The sequence below is a fragment of the Chiloscyllium punctatum genome, chromosome 5 (assembly GCF_047496795.1).
Source record: "Chiloscyllium punctatum isolate Juve2018m chromosome 5, sChiPun1.3, whole genome shotgun sequence".
Classification (NCBI taxonomy): Eukaryota; Metazoa; Chordata; class Chondrichthyes; order Orectolobiformes; family Hemiscylliidae; genus Chiloscyllium; species Chiloscyllium punctatum.
In genome coordinates this window covers 36,586,490-36,612,414 of record NC_092743.1, presented here as the reverse complement: position 1 = coordinate 36,612,414, position 25,925 = coordinate 36,586,490, and the positions used below count along the sequence as shown (strand labels likewise).

Sequence of the window (25,925 nt, the reverse complement as noted above, 5' to 3'; positions counted from 1 at the left end):
GAGTAATTAAATGACTTATAAAGGTTTATAAAATCATGTTGGGCATGGATAGGGTAAATAGACATGGTCTTTTCCCTGGTGTGGGGAAGTCCAGAACTAGAGGGCATAGGCTTATTTCAAGAGGAGAAAAATTTAAAAGGGACCTAAGGGATAACTTTTTCATGCAGAGGGTGGTGTAATGAGCTGCCAGAGGAAGTAGTGGAGTCTGGTACAGTTATAAAATTTAAAGGGTATCCGGATGTGAATATGAATAGGAAGGGTTTAGAAGGATATGGGTCAAGTGTGGAAAATGGCACTAAGTTAGTTTAGGATATCTGATTGGCATGGACGAGTTGGATCGAAAGGTCTGTTTCCGTGCTGTATGTCTCTATAATTCTATGAATATTTTAGCACTGTCTTCACAGAAAATGATACAAATAACTTCCCAGAATTGCTAGTGAACCAAGGTGGAGTCAGAACAAGGACTTGAAGGAAATTATTATCAGGAAGAAAAAAAATTGCTAGATAAATTAATGGGACTGAAATCTGAGAAATCCCCAGGGCCTGATTATCTGTGTCCAAGGTTATGAAATAAGGTGGCCATGGGAAACTGGATGAGTTGTGTAGTTCTGTAGATTCAATGGCTGTTTATAAGCATGGGCAAATGTCAGATCTTTAAAATAATATTAATATTGGATCTCATTTGTAAATATAAGTGTTTGTAAGTTGAATGTTCATAAGCCAGTAGTCCATGTTCCAGTCACCCCTCAAATATTTAAGAAGGATTGAATGATTGCGGCCACAGCTTCTGCAATTCCCACCCTTATTTCTTTCAACAAACAAGAATGCATCAAATCCAATCCAGGTAAAGTTTCTACCCTGATAGCTCTCAAATAGATGCGGATCTGCATTCCTTTGCCTATAAGGTAACTGGCGGTGGGAAGCTTGACCAGAATACAGAAAGATTAAAGATTTTACTAAAAATAATGAAAAATGGTAACGATACAACTGAACATGTGCAAGTGTTGGATCAAAAGGCGTTCCTAGCTTAGACAGCTGTAAGTTTTTTAAAGGAACTATTTTTCTCCACAATACAGGAATCCCGGCAAAAATATAACAATTGAAAAGGACAACACCAAATCCATGGAATTTGCCCCGCAGTAAGTACAGAATATTGCCTCTTTTTTCAAGCAGATTCTGTAGCTGTCTGCTCACTTCAATGAAATGTTGATGGACTAATGTTAGTGTTTTTTACCAAGATAATTTTAATTAATGAGTAAAGCTTTAACCAATGTTTCATTCATGACTTAGCTAGATAAGTGACTGGTTAAAATTGTGCTCCACATCCTAGTCTGGAAAGTAAAACATCAACAAGAACTTCTATTTGGGATACCTCCTTAATGTAATAAAATATCAAAGGAGCTTATTATGAGCATTTTGAATTTAAAAAATGACCCTGGGCCTCATAACAAAATAATTGCTCAGGGAGCAAAAACTGGTTAAGCTTGTATATTTTAAGCAATGCCTTAAACTGGGAAAGTAAGGTAGAAGAAAGGTGCTGAAATATGTTTCTCAGACAGAAGTTTCACTCTTGCTCAATTGGAAGTGCATATCTGCGGGTTTGGTATTTGCAAAAACTTGGCTCAAATGTGATTCTCAGGATAACTGAATAGTTTACCAACGTCCAATTTAAAGGTTGATCCATGAATATTAATTACCTCAGCAAGAGAGCAGGATATACTAATAATTTGGGCACATGTGAAAAGATTTAAAAATTCAGGATTACATTTTTTTTTCCAAAGAAAAATTGAATTTGTAAGTCAAAACTGTTAACTAATATTCTGCCTCTAGTCCCCTAGAAATTTTTATTCTTGTGAGACGATAGTTCAATGAATACAGAGAGATCTTAAGTATCTCAGACAAATGACTTTCTCACGTATATGGACTGAGATCCTGTTTGACCAAGGGGTGCATCACAGGCAATCCTAATCTTGTTCTCTCCCATTGTGATGGATCTGTGAAGGGAAATTGGATGAGCAGGAGAGTTATATACCCTGGTATTAGTCAGGTCAATGATTAGACTGAGATGTTTCAAATGACACGGTACTTTCAAGACCAATGAAAGATGGGTATCCAACCATTACATTAAACATCACTCTTCACCACTGACACTGCATGGCTACAGTATATAGTATGCACAGTGTCTACAACAGTTCAGCACGTCCAAAACATACAAACTCCACCACCTAGGAGAACGTAGGCATACAGTTTATCACCTCCAGTTTCACCTTGAAATGACATACCTTCTTATCTTGTACATTTATCACCATTCTGGCATCATTGCTGGGTCCAAATTTAGGAACTCCCCATCTAACACAACAAAGCAACTTCATTTCAAGATCTTTATTAGCTCAGAAGAAACCACCACCTTCTCAACCAAAGGTGGGCAACTGCTGGTTCTGCCAATAGTGCTCACATGCTGAGAAAAATTGTTGAAAAACTGACTCTTCCCTCTTAGTGGAGAAATCCAGAATAAGGTGGCCTTACTTTCAAAGTGTTGATTAAGTGGCTCTGTTACTTGTGCTCCTGCCTCTGAGCCAGAAGGCTTTGAGTTCCAACCCTCTCCAGGCATTGTCAACTGTGGAGTATTTTTGTGGATCATGGCAAATAGTGGAAAGTGGAAAGGTCTAAGAAGTACTTCTGATGCTCCACACCATTTGCCAAGAATGAACAGAGTTTGGAGATAGGCTCAAGAAAAAACAATTCCAGGGAAAATGTCTTTGCCCAAATGTTTCTTAGAATTTATCATTTGGAGGTGCTGCTGTTGGACTGGGGTGTTTATAAAGCAGTGTGGTCGCAGAGGCTTCTTGATAAAGTAAGATTGGGATTGATGAGGGGTTCAATAGATTAGGCAGTTGGTTCATTATTGCTTGGTTTTCCTGCTTGTCCAAAGTCAAAGTTACCTTCACTGATTTAATATGCTTCATATGAAAATGAAAACAATGGAAAATCTGCAGTATCCTCCTCCCATGGTTTAATGTTAAGTACCCTATTTAATACTGAGCTAAATGGGTTAGAGGTGTTCTGGAATTCGTATTTAGTTAACTTAGCTCAGCCAGATCAGTGTTGGGTAATAATTGGTCTCATCATGACTGATCTAAAAAGGAAAAAAATCAGACAAAGTTCTCATTTCTGATCATGGCTTGCACTAAGTTCTCCTGACTATTGATTAGTTACAATTAAACTCCATGGATGAATAATCCATTAGACGCCATTTTCTTGTTAAGCCCTAGATCATTGCAGTGAAAAATGGCTGAATGAGTATCTACAGGAAAGGACAAGTAGAGTTTAGAAACAAAAATGCAAACAAAATTGTTCTTTACAAAGTGCATGTATGGAATTCACCATCTCAATAGTATTTATTTTTTTTTGTTTCAGGTGCACGTCTAAGAAGTCTAGTCCTGTCAGGAATGATGAAGCATCCATATCAAACCTCAACACCTTTGAAATTGCTTGCACAATTAGCAATAGCAGCCCCAGAAATGAAAGTAATGAAGTAAATGAAAACTTTCCAAACGTGGATGGATTTATCGCAAGCTCTGGCCACAGTGATTTCAATAGTTCCATGTTATTGAGAACAAACACTAATTGTTGTGACCCCAGTGATCCTGTGTTAGCTAGTATGAACGTTCTCCATGAAACCTTGGATACCCGTCACAGAGAGGCTGGGTCAGATCAACTGAGCTCAACTTCTGGACAGACAAATACATCTGATAGTGTTCTGTTTCTTGACTTGGAGAATGCAAGAATAGAAAACAACTTAAAATTGGACTTGGAAAGCTACGAGACTTCAAATTCCAGCTGTACTGATCTCTCTAGTGAACCTAATAACAAAGACATTACTGAAAGCTCTGGAATTGGTTCAAGACATGCTTCATGTTTCAAAGACAATACATCTGCTGATAATTCACAGTTTGACAAAACTAGTGAAATCTGTGAACCTGAAGATACCGTTGAATACAATAAATTTAAAAGGTGTTCATTGTAAGAAGGTTTAATTAATCATCAACCTATTTGGATACTTAGTTTGGGTTTACATCTCTAGCTGTCTTATTACGGATGCAGAGTGTCAGTAGATGTGTCAGTACACAGATCCGCAGATCAATCTGGAGATTGCACAGAGCTTCCATGCCCATGATTAGCTAGTAAGCAAAACAAGAAAAGGTTTATGACTGAACATTTGGACATGGCATACTGATATTAAATTCTCTCCCTATCATGAATGATTACTGTTCTCCTGCAATCAAGAAAAAAACACATTTTTTTTGAGAAGATTTGTAGGTCAGGTTGATGATAAGTATGTAAGTTAGCTCGCTGACCTCTAAGTGTATTCATCCAGTGGTTGCAATTTGTTTAAGGAAGATGACTGTTAAATTGAAGCACAAAATTGCTCAATATCAGAGGGAGTGGTAATTATGGATGGATAGATGAGAACTGCATTGTAAAAGAATGACTGGTGCATTCACAAAGATAGCGAGTTGCGTGATGTGATGGAGCAGGCCTGAAAAGACCAAGTGAGGGGAGGAATAGAGCTTTGTGCTCACCTGGATGTTGGAAAAAATGATACTTTCTTCTACTTTCCAGACCTTGTTAGATTATTAAAGCAGCTTCCTGGACCAAATCTAGGAATACGACCCAGTGCTCTTGGTGCTGACCTTGGACACATTCAGCCAGATCTTGTGATTGGCAAAGAAACCTAACGATTACATCTGTTATCACTGTGTGGATGCGATAGGATATTTTGGCTTGGAGCCATAAATATCTAAAATAGACAAAATATTTGGAAATAATTTTAAAGTAGTTTATGAATGAGCAATAGTTTAAATATTGTGCATTTATTAAATAGACAGGAAAGAATACACCTATACAACCCATGACAGTTGAGAACAGACCACTTATAACAGATGATGAATAAACAATTGTCAAAGATTGTGCTGATCTCAGTTGCTTGGAATAATAGCATCCTGCTCTCTAGTCAAAGTGTTAGGAAACCTTTCTGTTGTTCTTCTTCCAACTTTTCTGGTCCATCTTCAATCTGCAGAAGGAGGATTTCCCCTTGATGATGAATAAACAATTGTCAAAGATTGTGCTGATCTCAGTTGCTTGGAATAATAGCATCCTGCTCTCTAGTCAAAGTGTTAGGAAACCTTTCTGTTGTTCTTCTTCCAACTTTTCTGGTCCATCTTCAATCTGCAGAAGGAGGATTTCCCCTTGATAAATGCTGTCCCAATCTCTGATCACTTTTAATGTGTATGCTTTTCTTGGATCTGGTAGGTGTTAGGATGGTCACTTCCATCTCTGTCCTTCATTCATCTCAAGATCAGCTTTTTAGTTGATTTTATGCTGGCGATCAATTGTGACTCTTTCTAAATACATGCACAGATAAGGGGCTACAGAGATGACCTGAAGACTACCTGACATCAGTTCAGGAATGTTTTGATCTCAAGACTACAAAGCAATCTTTCTGACCTTTATCAGTACCTTAATTTTGCACTTGACTGCTTAGAATTGTGTACACTCTACCAGAGAGAGAAAATCCATGCTGTGCCCATTAATTCCATAAGATTTCTATTCTATCATAAAGCTATTAAGGGTCTTTATTTTTTAAAGTGTTGCCTAACCTGTACTTTCTGGTTTTATTCCTATTCATTCTACATTTTTTTTATTCTTTAGTTTATTTATTCATACCAACAATTAATTTATAGTTACAGGAAATCCTTTGAAGAAGTACAGAGGATTGGAAAGGGATCCTTTGGTTCTTTTTATGAAGTGAGACACAAAGTTGATAACCACAGATATGCGATCAAATTAGTGAAAATAACCCAGTGAGCATGCTTATTCCAATTAGGAAAAATAACATGATTCCTCACCTTGTGAGGTTTTGTTTTCACTGAATGTGGTGTGTCTATTCATTGGTCAGCCAATATATGACTGGAAGAGTCATAGAGATGTACAGCAGGAAAGATACTCTTTGGTCCAACTCATCCATGCAGAACAGATATCCTAAATTAATCTAGTCACATTTGCCAGCATTTGGCCCATATCCCTCTAAACCCTTCCTATTCATATACCCATCCATTTGCCTTTTAAATCTTGCTATTCTACCAGCCTCCACCATCTCCTATGGCAGCTTATTTCATACACATACCATCCTCTGCATGAAAAAGTTGCCCTTTAGGTCCCTTTCAAATCTTTCCCCTTTCATTTTTAATCTATGTCCTATCCATGCCCCTCATGATTGTATAAACTCGTATAAGGTCACCCCTCAGCCTCCGATGCTATTCGAAGTCCAATTCAGCCTCTCCCTATAGCTCTCCCTGATGCATTCACAAAGATATTGGGTCGTATAATGTGATGGAGCAAGCCTGAAAAGACAAAGTGAGGGGAGGAATAGAGCTTTGTACACACCTGGATCTTGAAAAATGTGATACTCTATTCTACTTTCCAGTCTTTGTTAGGTTATTAAAACAGCTTCCTGGACTGAATCTAGGAGTATTGTCCAGTGCTCTTGTTACTGGCCTTCTTGGACACATCCACCATACCTTCTTTGTGGCAGTGACTAATTTTTCCTCCCAATTTAATATGATTGGCCAAAGAAGCTAACCATTATATCTGTTATCTCTTTCCAAATGTGGTAAGATACTCACTGACAAGTAACTACATCTTCCTGTAACAAATATAATACTAAAGATCTCTCCTCATTCCTCATTCTGGTCTCCCTGCTATACAAAAGAAACTTAAAAGGGTTCAGAAAAGATTAATAAGGATGTTGCCAGGGTTGGATGGTTTGAGCTACAGCTGGTAAGCAACACAAGAGCATTATAATCCTACCAATGACAGGGATGACATTGAACGGCACACCTACCATTAGACCAATTGAGGCCTTTAAATGGGAACAAGGTCTCATCCTGCCACCACCAGAATCTCACTGATGCCGAGATTAAATGCTCAGCCTAGCTGTATAAACAGCACAGGCTGGTGACAGGATCATGTCCCTTCTTAAAGGACACCCTCCCCCCATGGCCCTTCTCAAATGCTGGGCCCACCCACTCACCAATCCCTTCACTAACTCCTAGACACCTGGGAAAAGTCACGTTCTAGTGCTAAATAACTCCTTAAACCTTGCCAGTCTATGAATTAGAGCCTTCTGAGAGATCTCACCTCTCAGTGAGATCCAGCTTCTGTTCTACTGACAACCTATTGGATCTTTATTGGCTGTGAGGCAGTGCTAGGTGGGATTCCCTCTGGATTTTTTTTTAACAGAGGCTCATGAAAGTAGGGCCTATGGTGCCCTGAAAAATCTAACCCCAGGATTTGAACACAATAAAATCAAAATTCATATTCTATTGCAATACTGGGGCGGTGCTGTACTATCACAGGTGCTATCTTTCAGATAAGAAATTAAACTGAGTCCCTATCTTTCCTCTCAGGTGGATAGGAAAGAACCAATGGCACTCATTTGAAGAAGAGGAGTGTTATGTCTGTTGGCAAATGTTTATCTCCGCTGTACTGGTGTATTTGTATATAAATGGGATAATATTGTTCTCACCTTAAAGCACCTTCAAAGTACTTCATTCATCATGGAATACTGGAAATGTGATTTAAGTCAGGTACAGAATTGAAGCAAACTTATCTTTGTCTCATTCATTCCTGTTATCTTTTAGGGACGATGATGCAAAAACAATAGTTAAGGAAGCCCAAACACTGGCAAAGTTCTTTCACCACAATATCATCCCTTACTTTAGTTCCTGGATCGACAAATCTTCATCATGGTAGGTTGAATGCAACAAATATTTAATTATTAGATCCATGCAAGTGTAAAAGTGCTCATAGGAAAAATTAGGATTGATCTAGACGTCTGTGAAAATGCATTCATTGTCTAGTGTACCGATCCTACATCAAAAATACCAAATCAAGTGACTGTTTTGCTGAACATCTATATTCTATCAGTCAGAGTGACAAAGACCTAAGTGGATAGGGTGGGGGAGGCAAAAGACTACCAATTAATTCGAGACGCAGATACTGTCATAAGGTTGCTTTCCCACATGCTTGCCAATTTCCTGGTGCTCCCAAAGTGGTAAATAATAGACTCCCAATAATAAGCGCTCAATCCTTGACACTCTTGTCTTCTCCATTGAGGCGCAGATGCTTATAAATGACATCATTAGATTTCACATGTATGTTGATGTTACCTTGGTCCAGCTATCCACCATCCCTCTTGATCCTTCATTGTTGTTTCTAACTTTATATTCTCACCAAGGCCATACATTTTCACTTTTGTAACATTGTCAAAAACTGTGGCGCTGGAAAAGCACAGCTGGTCAGGCAGCATCTGAGGGGCAGGAGAGTTGACATTTCGAGTGTAAGCTCTTCATCAGCAATGTGGACAGGATCGGGGGTGGGGGGCGGGGGGGGGGGGGGGGGGGGGGTGAAGCCCAAGAGAGCTAAGAGATAAACGGGAGGGAGGTGAAGTAGCTAGGAATATGGGGGATGATGGTGATAGAGTGGATAGGTGGGAAGGAAGAGTTAGGGTTAGGGTCAGGGTTAGCCTTGTCTCAGTTGATCAGTTGGACTGAAACACTCATTCATTCAGTCTTACATTTCTCTAGACACCCAACAACATATACTGGCTCTTAGTCAAGCAAATTAAAAATTCTCATCTTATCTGATTCCTGCATTGCCTCAGCCCTAACTCTGTCATTGTCTTCAGTGCCATACCTGCCAAGACATCACTCGTTCATCCCTGATTTTATTCACTCTATCATTAGTAGTTGTATTTTCAGTTGCTTAGACCCTAAACTCAGCAATATCCTCTGGCACCTCTTTACCTTGCTTTCCTTCTTCAAGGCACACCATGAAATCCAACACGTTTACCATGCTTTCAGTAAACTGATTTATTTCCTGATTTGGTTTGACATTGTATTATTGTTAAACTCTTCTTACACATACCCACACACACGAAGAAAACAAAAGAGTGTATGGCACTTAATGGTTGGTGACTCACCTAGCCTCAGATAGAACTCAGTGCACCTCCTGTATTTGTGGTTTGAAGATATAGATAGATGACTTATCTGTTATTTCAAAGACAGCTACTGCTGGGTTGAGCTAACTTTTTAAAATCTCTGGCTGTGTAAAAGGAGCAGCAATAGAATTAGTAAATGGGATTCAAACCTCTGAATTGTATTGGGACAGTGAGACCCCCAGAGGTTTATTGTTTCCTCAGTGTCTCATTTGCTTGGCCAGGGCTGCAGACTAAATAGGTGATTAAACACAAAATGTGTTAGCTGGCTTTTCAAAGGAACCACACTCTCCAACTGCACAATTATCCATAACAAGGTTGTGAAAAAGTGGATTCCAGGTGCATGGCTTATGTGAGTAGCTAACACCTGGACAAATTTCTTTCATAATCGCTTGGACAATGGGACTTTAACTACTTTTTGATAGTTTCCTATTTAAGCACAAAAGTGATTATCTGGATGAAAACTGAAAGAACTGTGGATGCTGGAAATCAGAAACAGGTAATTTGACCTGAAACGTTAATTCTGATTTTTCTCCACAGATGCTGCCAGACCTGCTGAGCTTTTGCGATTTCTGCTTTAGTTTCTGATTGCCGGGATGTTTTGTTACTCAGAACCTGCAGTCACTATTAACACTCCTTCTATCTCCTTGTATCTGTTGAGGTTTTGTAGATACATAGGCCTAATGGTCTTGGGATGGAGAAAGTAAAGTAACCCAATTGTGCAGCCATTTTTGACTAATTTCAAGTAACTGGATTGTGGCTTTGGTCTTTCTAAGAATTCAAATAATGTTTCTCAGCCAGTAAATTTATTAAGTGATTCTCATAAAGCATGGTATAACTATACTATGTATATACGTACTTCTCCCATGAAGCACTCTGGGAAGATCATTACATTAAATTTACTACAATAAGTTTTCATTAACTAGCACCTATAGGACCAGGAGTGTGCCAGTTGATCAAATATTCCAGATAATCAAGAGGTACGCATAATCACAGTGAACTCTGACCAAGTGAATCTTTGAGGCGTCAAAATCCCTCAAGAAAATCGATGTAAAAACATCAACACACCTCAATGTGAAAACATACAGTAACTAACAGAAATGTAATGCAGAGGGTTTACACATCACGGTTATATTTTATTTATAGCATAAATACTCAGATATCATGGTAGGTCGTGATATTTGAGGTAAATAATTTTCGCCACTTTATCAAGAGTGCCAATTGATAAGGTGGCAGTTAAAACAAAATTTGCTGTATACAGGTAGCAATTCTTAGCAATTTTAATGTGTGATAGACCAGATGAAGCTCTCAAGACAGAGATTGATTGATTTGTTCGCTAAGGCAATGAAGAGATACGAATAAAAGAGCAATGGTGTATTGAGTGCTGTAAAGATCTAAGAGAATGGTGGAACAGGTTCAACTAAGTGACGTGCTCCTTTTCCTATATCCTTATAACTCACAAGTTCCTCAACCTTCGTAGTTATGATAAATTGAGGTGCTTGACAGATTTTTGAATGCCATATTAAAGAAGAGCTCACCAGAAGAATGTAAACTGTTCTTGTGTTGATGTGGTACTGTGTCTGCCTCCAGAGCCAGAAGGCCAGAGTTCAAGTCCCAACCCTCTTTCCTGTAAACCACAAATTTCCTATGTTAAATTAAAAAAGAGTTCACTGGAAGAATATAAACAGACTTTAGTGATGGCTCTTGTGACACAGTGTGAGTGAAACAGGAAGTCTAGGTTTAAATCCCCACCCCCCAACTCCAGTGATGTGTAATAACATCACTGAACAGGTTAATCATAAAATATCTATCAACAGCCCTTGCGTATTTCCCTTCCATCACTAGAAGAAATGAAGGCGATTTGAATTCATATTCCTATTTTTAGGAGAAAATATATCAGTTTTATCAAGAAAAGAAGATGACTTAATGGACAGAAAAAGCAGAACGAGCACTGTCTAAATTAGGTGCTTTCCATTTGAGGATGATGATGGAAGGGGAGATGAATTGGAGAGATATTTCAAAGAACACCATGTGATGGATGAATCCATTTCTTCCATGTTTTAGCATCATATGATTAAAAGCTGGCTTTGCATTGTCTTCATTAGGCAGACAAAATATCTCGGTATTCAAATGGAGTTGTGCAAGAAGACACTGAAGAATTGGTTACAAAATGTTGGTAGAGATGAACTGGCCAAGAATTGATATCAAATAGTTCATCAGATCAGTGCTGACTTAGTTTATATTCACAACAAAAATTACATCCGGGATTTAAAGGTAAGAGTTTCCCTGCATGTGAATTTAGATTCAATAAGGTCATGGCAGATTTTATTGCTTCACATATTGCTTACCACAGTAGCCTTCTGATTCCTTGCTTGAATTTCAAAGGAGCGCTTTTGACATATTTCTGATATAATTGCAGTCTAGACTATTTGAATCCATAAGGCTAGTCATGTGACGTCTGGAAGAAGCCATTTTGTGAATTTTTTCCGCTCTCTGTCGAATATCTTTATAACCTTCCAGAACTGGATGCAATATTCCATTTGAGGCTGAACCAGTGTTTTAATATAACCACCTTGCTCTGTGCTTTATGGCACATCAATAAAGCCTTGATACTGTCTGGTTTGTTAATCAGTACATCCAGCCACGCCTAATGTGACTAGGCAGATGTCAACATGGTTTCGTCAAGGGCAGTTCGTGTCTCACAAACCTCATTGAGTTTTTTGAGAAGGTGACCAAGCATGTAGATGAGGGTAGAGTGGTTGACATGTTATACTTGGACTTCAATAAAGCCTTTGATAAGGTTCCACATGGTAGGCTGTTGGAGAAAATGCAGAGGCATGGAATAGAGGGTGATTTAGCAGTTTGGATTAGAAACTGGCTTTCTGGAAGAAGGCAGCGAGTGGTGGTTGATGGAAAATATTCAGCCTGGAATCTGGTTACTAGTGGTGTGCCACAAGGGTCTGTTTTGGGACCACTGCTGTTTGTCATTTATAAAAATGACATAGACACAGGCATAAGTGGATGGATTAGTAAATTTGCAGACGACACTAAAGTCGGTGGAGTAGTGGACGGTTTGGAAGAATGTTACAGGTTGCAGGGGGACTTGGATAAACTGCAGAATTGGGCTGAAGTTCAATGCAGCTAAATGTGAGGTGATACACTTTGGGAAGAATAACAGAAAGGCAGAGTATTGGGCCAATGGAAAGATTTTTAGTAGTGTGGATGTGCAGAGGGATCTTGGAATCCATGTGCATAGATCCCTGAAAGTTGCCACCCAGGTGGATAGTGCTGTTAAGAAAGCATACGGTGTGTTAAGTTTCATTGGTAGAGGGATTGAGTTTCAGAATCACAATATCATGCTGCAATGGTACAAAATGTTGGTGCGGCCACACTTGGAATATTGTGTACATTTCTGGTCGCCCCGTTACAGAAAGGATGTGGAAGCATTGGAAAAGGTGCAGAGGAGATTTACCAGGATGTTGCCTGGTCTGGAGGGAAGGTCTTATGAGGAAAGGTCTTATGGGTCTATTCTCATTTGAAAGAAGAAGGCCAAAGGGGGACTTGCAATTTCTGCTTTAACGTTCTTGATCTGATATTCCTGATGTCAGGTTCCTAATTTGACATTCGTGTTCTTTCCCAAAAGCCTGCTAATATCTTTTTTGCATTGGACAATAAGATCAAAATTGGAGATTTTGGGCTTGCTACATCCTGGAAGAGAGAAGGACTTGAACAGTTTTCTCGGTCTCCAGAAGTTGGAACTCATTTATACATGGCACCAGAATAGGTTTGACTATATAGAAAATCAAGTTGTTAAAAGGATATCTCTCTAACACTGCTAAAATTTGATCTCTAGTTGTTTGCAATGCTCATACCCTTACTTCAGAGTTACTAAATTACTCCCTACTCAGAATTCCAGAGTGAAGTTTACATTTTGGACCTTATTTCTCTGTTCTATCTGGTTTTTTAGTGCATGCATGGCACAGACTGGAACAGATGAATGCACTATACTCCATTGATCATTTCCACTTCTGGAACTTTCCAGAAAAAGAATGCTCAGTATATTCACACAAATGTAATGTCATGCAGCATATTTCCTGTCACTTAAGTGTACTGTAGAGTAATACTAATATTGTTGTACTTATGATCCTTGCACCAATTTTCTACTTTTACCAAATGCAGCATGAATTGATCTGCTCCCCAATGTGTGGAGTGTACATTGTTTGCCTATAGTGTCATATTTCACGTAAATTGATTCATTCATCAGTGTCAGTCAGCATATTCAATGTTGTGGGTTTCTATTTTATTCATCGTGCAATGTGAGCAACTCTGAAATGAGCAGCATTTATCAGTTGGCAGTGTTGAGCTGCCTTCTTGAATGTGGAGGTGCCAGTGTTGGACTGGGGTGGACAAGGTCAGAAGTCACATGACACCAGGTTATAGTCCAACAGGTTTATTTGAAATCACAAGCTTTCAGAGTGCTGCTCCTTCATCAACTCACCTGACAAAAGAGCTGTGCTCCAAAAGCTTGGGATTTCAAATAAATCTGTTGGACTATTGCCTGGTGTCGTGTGACTTCTTGAACTGTTGCAGTTCAGAGGTATAGCCATTGTGTTGTTCGGTTGGGAGTTCCAGAATTCTAATCTAGCGACTGTGAAAGAATGCATTAGGTATTGTTTGAAGTTAGGATGATGTGTGACTTGAAGAGAAATTCACAGGTGGTAGTGTTTCCCATGCTTCTGTTCCCCATGTCCTTCTGAATGTAAGTAGTTGTGGGTTTGGAAGTTGTAATCTGATTGACAAGTTGCTGCAGTGCATTTTGCAACTGGGACGCACTGCTACCCCTCGTGTCAATGATGAAGGAAGTGAATGTTAATGGTAAACAGGATATCCATTCAGCAGCTGGCTTTGTCCTGGATAGTGTCAAACTTCTTGAATGCTATTGGAACTACCATTGTCCAGACAATTAGGAAGTATTCCATCATATTGTATACAGTATGGAGGATTTTAAGGAAGTTGGGCATTGAGTTAATTGCCAAAGGATTTTCATTCTCTGATCTGAACTTGCAGCTATATCATTTTTATTATTGGTCCAGTTCTGTTTCTGGTCAATGGTAACCACCTTGGATGTTGACTGAGAGGGATTAAACTGTGACAATATCATTGTATATCAAGGAGCTCTGGTTAGATTCTCTTTGTCAGAGATTGGCATTGCTTGGCAATCGGGATTTTTGTTACATTTGAGTCCAAGTATGAATGGTGTCCAAGTCTTACTCAGACATGAATTGTTTCATTATCTGAGGAGCTGTGAAGGGTACTGAACTTTGTGCAATCATACTGTGGAGAAGGATGTTGAAGCAAGAGAACTTGAGGAAATAAATAGCAACATCTTGGAAAAATGTCCATATTACAGAGGAAATGATGCTAGATGTCTTAAAACACATAAAGGTGAATAAATCGCCAGGATCTGAACTCTGTGGGAAGCTAGGGAAGTGATTGCTGGAGCCCTTGCTAAGATACTTGTATCATAGATAGCCATAAGTGAGGTGCCGGAAGACTGGAGGTTGGCTAACATGGTGCCACTATTTGAGAAAGGTGGTAAGGAAAAGCCCGGGAGCTATAGTCCGGTGAGCCTGACATCAGTGGTGGGCAAGTTGTTGGAGGGAATCCTGAGGGATTGGATTTATATGTATTTGGAAAGGCAAGGACCAATTAGGAATAGTCAATATGGCTTTATGCATGACAAATTGTGTCTTGCTAACTTGAGTTTTTTTAAAGAAGTAACAAAGAGGATGAATGAAGGCAGAGTGGTGGACGTGATCTATATAGACTTCAGTAAAGCATTCAATAAGTTTCCATATGGTAGACTGGTTAGCAAGGTTAAATTACATGGAATACAGGGCGAACTAACCATTTGGATGCAGAGATGTCTTGAAGGTATGAGATAGAGGGTGTTAGTTGAGGGATGCTTTTCAGACTGGAGACCTGTGATTTTCGGTCTGCCACAAGGATTGGGACTGGGTCCACTACTTTTCGTCATTTATGTACATGATTTGGATGTGAACGTAGGAGGAATAGTTAGTATGTTTGATGATGACACCAAAATTGGAGTTCAAAGAGTCATAGAGATATACAGCACGGAAACAGACCCTTCAATCCAACTCGTCCATGCTGACCAGATATCCCAACCCAATCTAGGCCCATCTGCCAGCACCTGACCCATATCCCTCCAAACCCTTCCTATTCACATACCCATCCAGATGCTTTTTAAATGTTGCAATTGTACTAGCCTCCACCACTTCCTCTGGCAGCTCATTCCATACACGTACCACCCTCTGCATGAAAAAGATGCCACTTAGGTTTCTTTAATATCTTTCCCCTCTCACCCTAAACCTATGCCCTCTAGTTCTGGACTCCCCCACCCCAGGGAAAAGACTTTGTCTATTTATCCTATTCATGCACTTCATGATTTTATAAACCTGTATAAAGTCACCCCTCAGCCTCCAACACTCCAGGGAAAACAGCCCCAGCCTATTCAACCCCTCACTATAGCTCAAATCCTTCAACCCTGGCAACATCCTTGTAAATCTTTTCTGAATCCTTTCAAGTTTCACAACATCCTTCTGATAGGAAGGAGACCAGAATTGCACGCAATATTCCAACAGTGGCCTAACTAATGTCCTGTACGGCCACACAATATGAACTCCCAATTCCTCAAATCAATGCTCTGACCAATAAGAGAAAGCATACCAAACATCTTCACTATCCTATCTACCTGCGACTCCATTTTCAAGGAGCTATGAACCTGCACTCCAAGGTCTCTTTGTTCAGCAACACTCCCTAGGACCTTATATTAAGTGTATAAGTTCTGCTAAGAATTGCTTTCCCAAAATGCAGGACCTCACATTTATCTAAATTAAACTCCACCTGCCACTTCTCAGTCCATTGGCACATCTGATCAAGATGCCGCTGTAATCTGTGGTAACCTTCTTTGTTGTTTACTACACCTCCAATTTTGGTGTCATCTGCGAGCTTACTAACAATACCTTTTATACTCACATCCAAATCATTTATATAAATGATGAAAAGTAGAGGACCCAGCACAGATCCTTGTGGCACTCCACTGGTCACAGGCCTCCAGTCTGAAAAACAACCTCCACCAACGCCCTCTGTTTTCTACCTTTGAGCCGGTTCTGTATCCAAATGGCTAGTTTTCCCTATATTCTGTGAGATCTAACCTTGCTAATCAATCAACCATGGGGAACCTTGTTGAACACCTTACTGAAGTCCATATAGATAATGTCCACCACTCTGCCCCCATCAATCCTCCTTGTTACTTTTTCAAAAAACTCAATTTAGTTTGTGAGACATGATTTCACACGCTCAAAACCATATTGACTATCTCTAATCAGTCCTTGCCTTTCCAAATACATGTACATCTTGTCTTTCAGCATTCCCTCCAACAACTTGCCCACTGCCAACTTCAGGCTCATAGGTCGATAGTTCCCTGGCTTGTCCTTACCACCCTTCTTAACCAGTGGCACCACATTAGCCAAACTCCAGTCTTCCGGCACCTCACTTGTGACTATCAATGATACAAATATCTCAGCAAGGGGCCCAGCAATCACTTCCATAGCTTCCCACAGAGTTTTAGGGTACACCTGATCAGGTCCTGGGGATTACCCACTTTTATATGTTTCAAGATATCCAGCACTTCCTCCTCTGTAATATGGACATTTTTCAAGATGTCATCATCTATTTCCCTACATTCTATAGCTTCCATGTTCTTTTCCACGTAAACACTGATGCAAAATACTTGTTTAGTATATCCCCCATCTCCTGCAGCTCCACACAAAGGCTGCCTTGCTGATCTTTGAGGGGCTGTATTCTCTCCCTAGTTACCCTTTTGTGCTTAAAATATTTGTAAAAACCCTTTGGATTCTCTTTAACCCTATTTGCCAAAGTTATCACATGTCCCCTTTTTGCCCTCCTGATTTTCCACTTAAGTATACTCCTACTGCCTTTATACTCTTCTCAGGATTCATTTCATCTATCTTGTCTGTATGTGAGATATGCTTCCTTCTTTTTCTTAACCAAACTCTTAATTTCTTTAGCCATCCAGCATTCCCTACACCTACCAACCTTTCCTTTCACCCTAACAGGAAAATACTTTCTCTGGATTCTTGCTATCTAATTTCTGAAGGTTTCCCATTTTCCAACTGTCCCTTTACCTGCAAACATCTGCCCCTTATCAGCTTTGATACTTCTTGCCTAATACTGTCAAAATTAGCTTTCATACAAATTAGAACTTCAACTTTTAGATCTGGTCTATCCTTTTCCATCACTATTTTAAAATTAATAGAATTATGGTCGCTGGCCCCAAAATGCTCCCCCACTGACATATCAGTCACCTGCCCTGCCTTATTTCCCAAGATAAGGTCAAGTTTTGCACCCTCTCTGGTAGGTACATCCACATATTGAATCAGAAAATTTTCTCATACACACTTTACAAATTCCTCTCCATCTAAACCCTTAACATTATGGCAGTCCCAGTCTATGTTGGAATGTTAAAATCCCCGAACATAAGCACCCTGTTATTCTTACAGATAACTGAGATCTCCTTACAAATTTGTTTCTCAATTTCCTTCTGACTATTAGGAGGTCTATAACATAATCTCTATCTTATTTCTCAGTTCCACCCAAATAACTTCCTTGTATGTATTTCCGGGAATATCCTCCCTCAGCACAACTGTAATGCTATCCCTTATCAAAAACGCCACTCACCCCACCCCCTTTCTTGCCTCCCTTTCTGTCCTTCCCGTAGCACTTGTATCCTGGAACATTAAGCTGACAGTCCTGTTCATCCCTGGGCCATGTTTATGTAATTGTTATGATATCCCAGTCCCATGTCGCTGACCATGCCCTGAGTTCATCTGGCTTCCCTGTTAGGCCTCTTGCATTGACATAAATGCAATTTAATTTCTCAGTCCTACCTTGTTCTCTGCTTTGCCCCTGCCTGTCCTGACTGTTTGACTCATTTCTTTTCTCAACTGTACCAGTCTCAGATTGATCTCTTTCCTCACTATCTCCCTGAGTCTCATCCCACCTCGTTACTAGTTTAAATCCTCCCAAGCAGCTCTAGCAAATCTCTCTGCCAGTATATTAGTCCCCTTGCAATTCAGGTGCAACCCGTCCTTCTTGTACAGGTCACTTCTACCCCAGCAGAGAATCCAGTGATCCAAAACTGTGAATCCTTTTCCCATACACCAGCTCCTCAGCCATACATTCATCTGCTCTAACCCCCTATTCCTACCCTCACTAGCTCGTAGCACCAGGATAATCCAGATATTACAACTCTCGAGGATCTCCTTTTTAAATTTCTGCCTGACTCTCTATATTCCCCCTTCAGAATCTCATCCTTTTCCCTTCATATGTCATTGGTTCCAATGTGTACAATGATCTCTTGCTGAGCCCTCTCCCCTTGAGAACATTCTGCACCCTCTCTGAGACATCCTTGATCCTGGCACCAGGGAGGCAACCCACCATCCTGATTTTTTGCTGCTGGCCACAGAAGCATCTGTTTGTGCCTCGGACTAGAGAGTCCCCTAACACAATCAATCGCTTGGAAGCCGACGTACCCCTCATTGCATTAGAGCCAGTCTCGATACCAGAAACTTGTCTGTCCATGCTACATTCCGCTCAGAATCTATCAACCCATTTTCCAAAACAGCATACTTGTTTGAAATGGGGATAGCTACAGAAGATTCCTGCACTACCTGCCTACTTCTCTTGCCTTTCCTGGATTTAACCCATCTATGTGACTAATTCTGCAACTTTTGTCCCTTCCTATAACTGCCATCCATCACATCCTCCTGATCTTGTGCATTCCTCATTGCATCTAACTGTTGTAGTGGACAGCGAAGAAGGTTACCTCAGAGTACAATGGGATTTTGATCAGATGGACTGGTGGGCCAAACAGTAGCAAATGCAGTTTAATTTAGATAAATGTGAGGTGTTGTACTTTGGAAAGGTAAATCAGGGCAGGATTTATACACTTAATGGTAAGGTCTTGGGGACTGTTGCTGAACAAAGAGATCTTGGAGTGCAGGTTCATAATTCCTTGAAAGTGGAATAGGGTAGTGAAGAAGTCATTTGGCTTGCCTTCATTGTTTGCCTTTATATGTCAGAGTATTGAGTATAGGAGTTGGGAGGCCATGTTGGAACTGTACCGGATTTTGGTTCGGCCACCTTTTGAACAATACATTCAATTCTGGTCTGCCTGTTTTATGAAGGATGATGTGAAACTTGAAAGGTTTCAGAAAAGATTAACAAGGATGTTGCCAGGGTTGGAGGGTTTGAGCTATAGGGAGAGGCTGAATAGGCTGGGGTTATTTTCGAGCATTGGAGATTGAGGGGTGACCTGATGGACGTTTACAAAATCATGAGGGGCATGGATAGGGTGAGTAGTCAAGGTCTTTTCCCCAGGGTAGCAGAGTCCAAAACTAGAGGATTTAAGGTTTAAATTTTAAGATGAGAGGGGAACAATTTAAAAGGGACCAATGGGGCAATGTTTTCATGCAGAGATTGGTACCTATATGGAATAAGCTGCCAGAGGAAGTGGTGGAGCCTGGTACAATAACAATATTTAAAAGGCATGTGGATGGATATATAAATTGGAAGGGTTTAGAGGAATATGGGCCAATTTCTGGCAAATGGGACTAGATTAATTTAGGATATCTGGTCAGCATAGACAAGTTGGACTGAAGGGTCTGTTTCCATGCTGCATAGCTCTATGACTCTATCTGCAAACATCTCCTCTTCTGACCTTTGAAGAAGTCATTTATAAAGCAGCTGAAGATGCTGGGTCTTGGACTCTGCCTGAGGAACTTCGCAGTGATGTCCTGCGGCTGAGAGGATTAAAATCCAACAAACACAACAATCTTCCACTGATGCTAACTGGCAGAGAGCTTTCACCCTGCTTGCTCTTGATTTCAGCTTTGCTCGGACTCCTAATGCAACACTTGGTCAAATACTGCTTTGAGCTCATCCCTGGGCCATGTTTATGTAATTGTTATGTAAATCATTATTGTTACCTCACCTTTGGAAATCAGCATTTGTCCATGCTTGTACCAAGACGATAGTACATCCCAGAGCCCAGAGACTCTGAAAAATTATTGATGATTGAGTGCCACTTAGAACTTTGAGGAGAAAAAAACTGTCAATTTCACTTTTCATCATTTTTCTGATGATTGAGCACAGACTGATGTGGCAGTAATAAGTTAAATTGAGTTGTCCTATTAGGTCGGACAAATCTGATAAATTTTCAGTATTGTGTTGATTTCGGTATCATAATTGACATGGAAAGCATGGTTATGTGAATGGAGCAGAAGCCTGGTGAATAATGTTGAGGTGGTAATTAGGACTCAAATTCTTTACTGTGATCAGTACTATTAGCAAAGCACACTGGTGGGTTTCTTCTTCTTGTCAGAAACAACCTGCAAAGTTGTTAAAACTGATTTGCACTTTGTTGACATTGAGACATTTCTTGTGTATTCAAATGATGCAGATTTAAGGAATTGAATGAATGTGACATTGGAGAATTTTAACTAAATCTTCTTCTTATATCCAACTTCTCATTAATTGTGATGCAGTTGTAACGTGTGGTTTTTTAAAAATTTGACTTTAGATGTCTGAAGTGTACAACCACAAAGTGGATATCTATTCTTTGGGTCTTATATTATTTGAACTTATGTGTCCTATCTTGCAATCTGGAACAAATCACGAGAAACAGAAGGTAAGTTTTCATTAATAACATGAACTGCGTAAGAGAGAAAAAATATTTGGCAATCTCATTCAAATGCACATTCTTTATGTTGGATGGTTTGTGTTGGCACACTGTTGGTTGAAGATAACAACATTACCAAACTGAGTTTATATGCAGCTGTATAAACACCTGTACTGTGTCTAGCCGGAGCTGCAACATCTACTGGGTTCAGATTGGGTCTAGGTACGGTGTCAAGTACATGTCAAAGACTAGTACAATTTGGATCGGAACTCAGCACTAGTGAGTACTGGCATTCCTGAGTCCATTGTCAAGTGACAATTAATACAAATTGGTTATCAGCTCCGTATTGAGCATAGTTTGGTACAAATCCAGTCTGCATGAGGATTGGTACAGATTGCATCTGGGCTCAGCATTAATTGTGGGTGTTTTAATGGGTGAGGACTGGTACAGATTTGGTCTGGGTGTAATGCAAGATGAATGGAATGCTAATTGGGTCTGGATGCTCTGTCAGTTAAGAATGGATACAGATTGAGTGTGGATGCAGTTTTGGTTGCAGAGTGGACACAAAATACTGAGATCAAAATTAAGCCGTGGAGAAATAGTGGACTTGTTTCCCTTGAGAAACATAACAAATGTTTAATTCACATTATGCCAAGAGTAAATATTTTCTTTTCAACAGAAACGGACTGAAGTGAAAGATTGCAATTTTCCCATAGACTTTACAAAGATGTTTCCCAAAGAGGTAAGATTTTTGAAATGTGATTTGGAATTTGATGAAGTAAAACCTGTCTTTTATGTGGTTATCACTGATGCTTCTGTGTATACTTTTGGGATGGTTCATGGTTTGGGAATGATTGAGGGTATCAATCTGGATATTAGTCAATTCAGGCCTTGAGCACCAAAGTCAAAAGAAGCTTCACTCAGAGTCATAGAATCCCTGTTCATCTTAATATGTTAGTGAGTAAATATACTACCAAGGGGTAAGCCAAGATGCCTGCCTTTCATTTATTCTAATCGATTTGAAGGTCATACAAAAAAATTGGTATTTTTAAAATTTTAAATACAAGTGAGTTCTAACATAATTCATTATTGGAGCAGTACTGTAATTAACAAATAAATAATATGACATTACCCTACTCCTGCACCAGGTGGAAATATTAATCTAGGTAGTCTTTGCTGCTGAGCAACTCCATTATTTGTTACTTCATAATGTGTTTCCTTTATACAGCATCTCATCTTAGAAAACAATTTTAAAACTTTATAATATCATATATGTAAGACCTTCAGACTTGAGTCAGCTCCTCAGACTCAAGATAATTACTCAACATAATTGTTTAGTTATATATGTATCATCTTTACACACCTAAGAACATGAGATTATTCAGCTCTTCAGGCTTGCTTCACCATTCAACAAAATCCAATAAGATTGCTTTTCTTCTACCTCAACTGCAACGTCCTACCCTATTCCAAATCTGTAGATTCCCTTACTATCCAAAAACCTAACAATTACTTTCTTCTCAATGACTGAAAATCCATACATCACTAAGGTAGGAAATTCCGAGTATCCACAACTTTTGAGTAAAGTAATCTCTCAGTCCTAATTGGCCGTGTTATAACCATAATGACTGAGATACAGTGCTACACCAATCCCTTTTTTATGTTAAATTGTGGGGCCTAATTAGCAGTAGTAGAGAACACAAAACATCATTAGGACTAAATGAGAAGAACTTACCTGAACAACAAGACATGGTTTACTACATGATAGCAATAGATGTAAATTAGATTGATCAGACTCCAAAGAGTATAGGAGCCAAAGATTACACGCCAGTCTCCATTGCGACTTAATGTTAGCCTGCACTTCTCCACTCAAAGACTGGGACATTTTCTTATTAGGTTTAATTTAACACAACTTCGATGTTAATTCTTTCAGAACCATTATCTTGTATAACAAGCTACCTGGTTATGGTGAGGTTGTGATCCCTAGTGCTAGCCATCCAGATTATATCCTCTAGGCATTGACACTTAAAAGTTCTCTATGTTATAATAAAACTATCTCTTAGTTTTTTAAAATTCTACTAAACTGAATTCTACTTTTCCCAAACTCCTTTTATGAGGCAATTCCTTCAACTCAGGAATCATTCCAGCGAATGTTTATTGCACTCTCTTCAACATGAGTGTATATTTCATTGAGTATGGAAACTCAAAACTGTACTCCAGATGTAATGTCACCAAAGCACAATCTGACCGCAATGATCCCTCCTTACTCTGAAGGTCAACATCCCACTTGCTTTCTCAATTGCTTGCTGTGTTGCATGTTTACTTTATGTGGTACAGAGAATGCTGGGGTAACTCAGCAGGTCTAGCTTCATCTGGAGAGAGAAATAGAGTTAACGTTTTTTGTCTGACATGACTCTTCTTCAGAACTGAAAAAAGGTTGGAAAAAGTTTGTTAATACTGTTGACAGAAGCAGAGACTGTACTGTAGGGAACAGATGTATAGAAGCCCAATGCAATACACAAAAGGGATTGTTAATAGTGGTGAACCAGAAAAAAAGAGATATAAGTTGTGTATAAATTAAACTTTGTGATTTGCACAAGGACACACAGGTCCTTTTTAATACAAACACTTCTGATTCTTTCACCATGCATAGAGTCATAGAGATGTACACCATAGAAACAGACCCTTCAGCCCAATTCATCAATGCCAACCAGATATCCTAACCTAATCTAGTCCTGTTTGCCAGCACTTGGCCCATATCCCTCTCAACCCTTTCTATTTATATACCCATCCAGGCGCTTTTTAAATGCTGTAATTGTACTAGCTTCCATTAGTCCCTCTGGCAGCTCATTCCATAGACATACCACCCTCTACATGAAAAGGTTGCCGCTTAGTTCCCTACCTTTCCCCTCTCATCTTAAACCTATGCCCTCTAGTCCTGATCCCCACCCCCCAGGGAAAAGACCTTGTCTATTTATCCTATCCATGCCCCTCATGATTTCATAAACCTCTATAAAGTCACCCCTCAGCAACCAGCACTCCAGAGAAAACAGCCCCAGCCTCTCCCTATAGCTCAACATCTTTGTAAAATTTTTCTGAACCCTTTCAAATTTCACAACATCCTTCCGAAAGGAAGGAGATCAGAATTGCATGCAATATTCCAAAAGTAGCCTAACCAATGTCCTGCATAGCCACAACATGACCTCCCAACTCCTGGACTCAATACTCTGACCAATAAAGGAAAGCATACCAAACGCTTTTTTCACTATTCTATCTATCTGTGTCTCTACTTTCAAGGAACTATGAATCTGCACTCCAAGGTCTCTTTGTTCAGAAACATTAAATGTGTAAGTTCTGCTATGATTTGCTTTTCCAAAGTGCAACACCTTACAGTTATCTAAATTAAACTCCATCTCCTCAACTCTTTGACCCATTTGATCAAGATCCCATTGTAATCTGAGGTAACCTTCTTCACTGTCCACTACACCTCCAATTTTGGTGTCATCTGCAAACTTACTAACTCTACCTCCTATGTTCACATCCAAATCATTTAAATAAATGACAAAAAGTAGTGGAACTAGCACTGATCCTTTTGACACTGCACTGGTCACAGGCCTCCGGCCTGAATAACAACCCTCCACCACCACTCTCTGTCTTCTACCTTCGAGCTAGTTCTGTATCCAAATGGCTGGGTCACCCCGTATTCCATGAGATCTAACCTTGCGAACCAGTCTCCCATGGGGAACCTAGTCGAACACTTTACTGAAGTCCATATAGATTACGTCCACTGCTCTGCCCTCAATCCCCTTTGTTACTTCTTCAAAAAATTCAAGTTCATGAGACATGACATCCCATGCACAAAGTCATCCTGTCTATCCCTAATCAGTCCTTGCCTTTCCAAATACCGTCCCTTAGGGTTCCCTCCAACACTTGCCCACCACCGACGTCAGGCTCACTGGTCTATAGTTCCTTGGCTTGTCTTTACTACCTTTCTTAAATACTGGTACGATTGCCAACCTATAATCTTCCAGCACCTCTTCTGTGACTATTGATGATACAAATATCTCAGCAAGGGTCCCAGCAATCACTTCCCTAGTTTCTCACAGAGTTCAAGGGTACACCTGATCAGGTCCTGGTGATTTATCCACTTTTATGCATTTCAAGACATCAGTACCTCCTCCTCTGTAATATGGACTTTTATCAAGATGTCACCATCTATTTCCCCACTTTCTATCTTCCAGGTCCTTCTTCACAGTAGACACTGATGTAAACTACTCATTTAGTATCACCCCCAACTCGTGTGGTTCCACACATAGGCTGCCTTGCTGATTCATATCCTGTACTCTCATTCAGCTTACTCTTTATAAAGCTGTTTACATTGTAACAGGTGAATTGCCTGAAAAGATCTCCCAGTTGGTCTCAGCACTTCAAGGTAACAAAATTGCCTCGGATCACCTCTTGATAATATCCAGTGTAGGATCATTCTTTCTCAAACCAGATTTACAGCCCTCATCAGGAATTACATATTCTATGAGGTCCAGCTGGCTGACTGCATGACAATAGGTCACAATACAGAATCCTGTAACTAGTACATGAGTACTGTGCAAGTCTTCAGGTTTCTACCACTTTTGTGCAGACCTTCGTTGGTGCTATGTTGATAGGAATATAGGTCCAATCAGAACAGACCATAATTCCATATCATTGGAAGACTCAAATGTAAACTAATCAAAGACAACATCTGAGCAAAGGTTACACATTCCACTTTCACAGAGAATAGTTGTTCAAATCTTTTCTGGATTCCAGAAACTTATTCAGTTTCTAGACTGGATCATTTTATTTAGTCACCTTTATATTATGGTGACTGATGAGTCTACTTGTTATTGTTAGTTTTTGGTGTCCATATATTGTGCTGTTTCTTGTTGTTTAATGTGCCTATTCTCATTTTGATATCTTGCAAACTGAACTATTAAAAGTCATGTTGAATAATGACTCAAGCAAAAGGCCTGATGCTCTTGAAGTTCAGAACTCCATTCGGAATCTCCCACCCGCAGTGTGTCTTGAGGAAAATGTAATTGCTTCTTGTTAAAG

At 39.7% G+C, this 25,925-nt stretch overlaps 1 pseudogene; it reads left to right on the top strand.

Moving 5' to 3' along the window:
- The first annotated feature begins 876 nt into the window (after positions 1-876).
- LOC140476728 (uncharacterized) lies at positions 877-25,923 on the top strand (annotated as a pseudogene).
- The last annotated feature ends 2 nt before the right edge of the window (positions 25,924-25,925 follow it).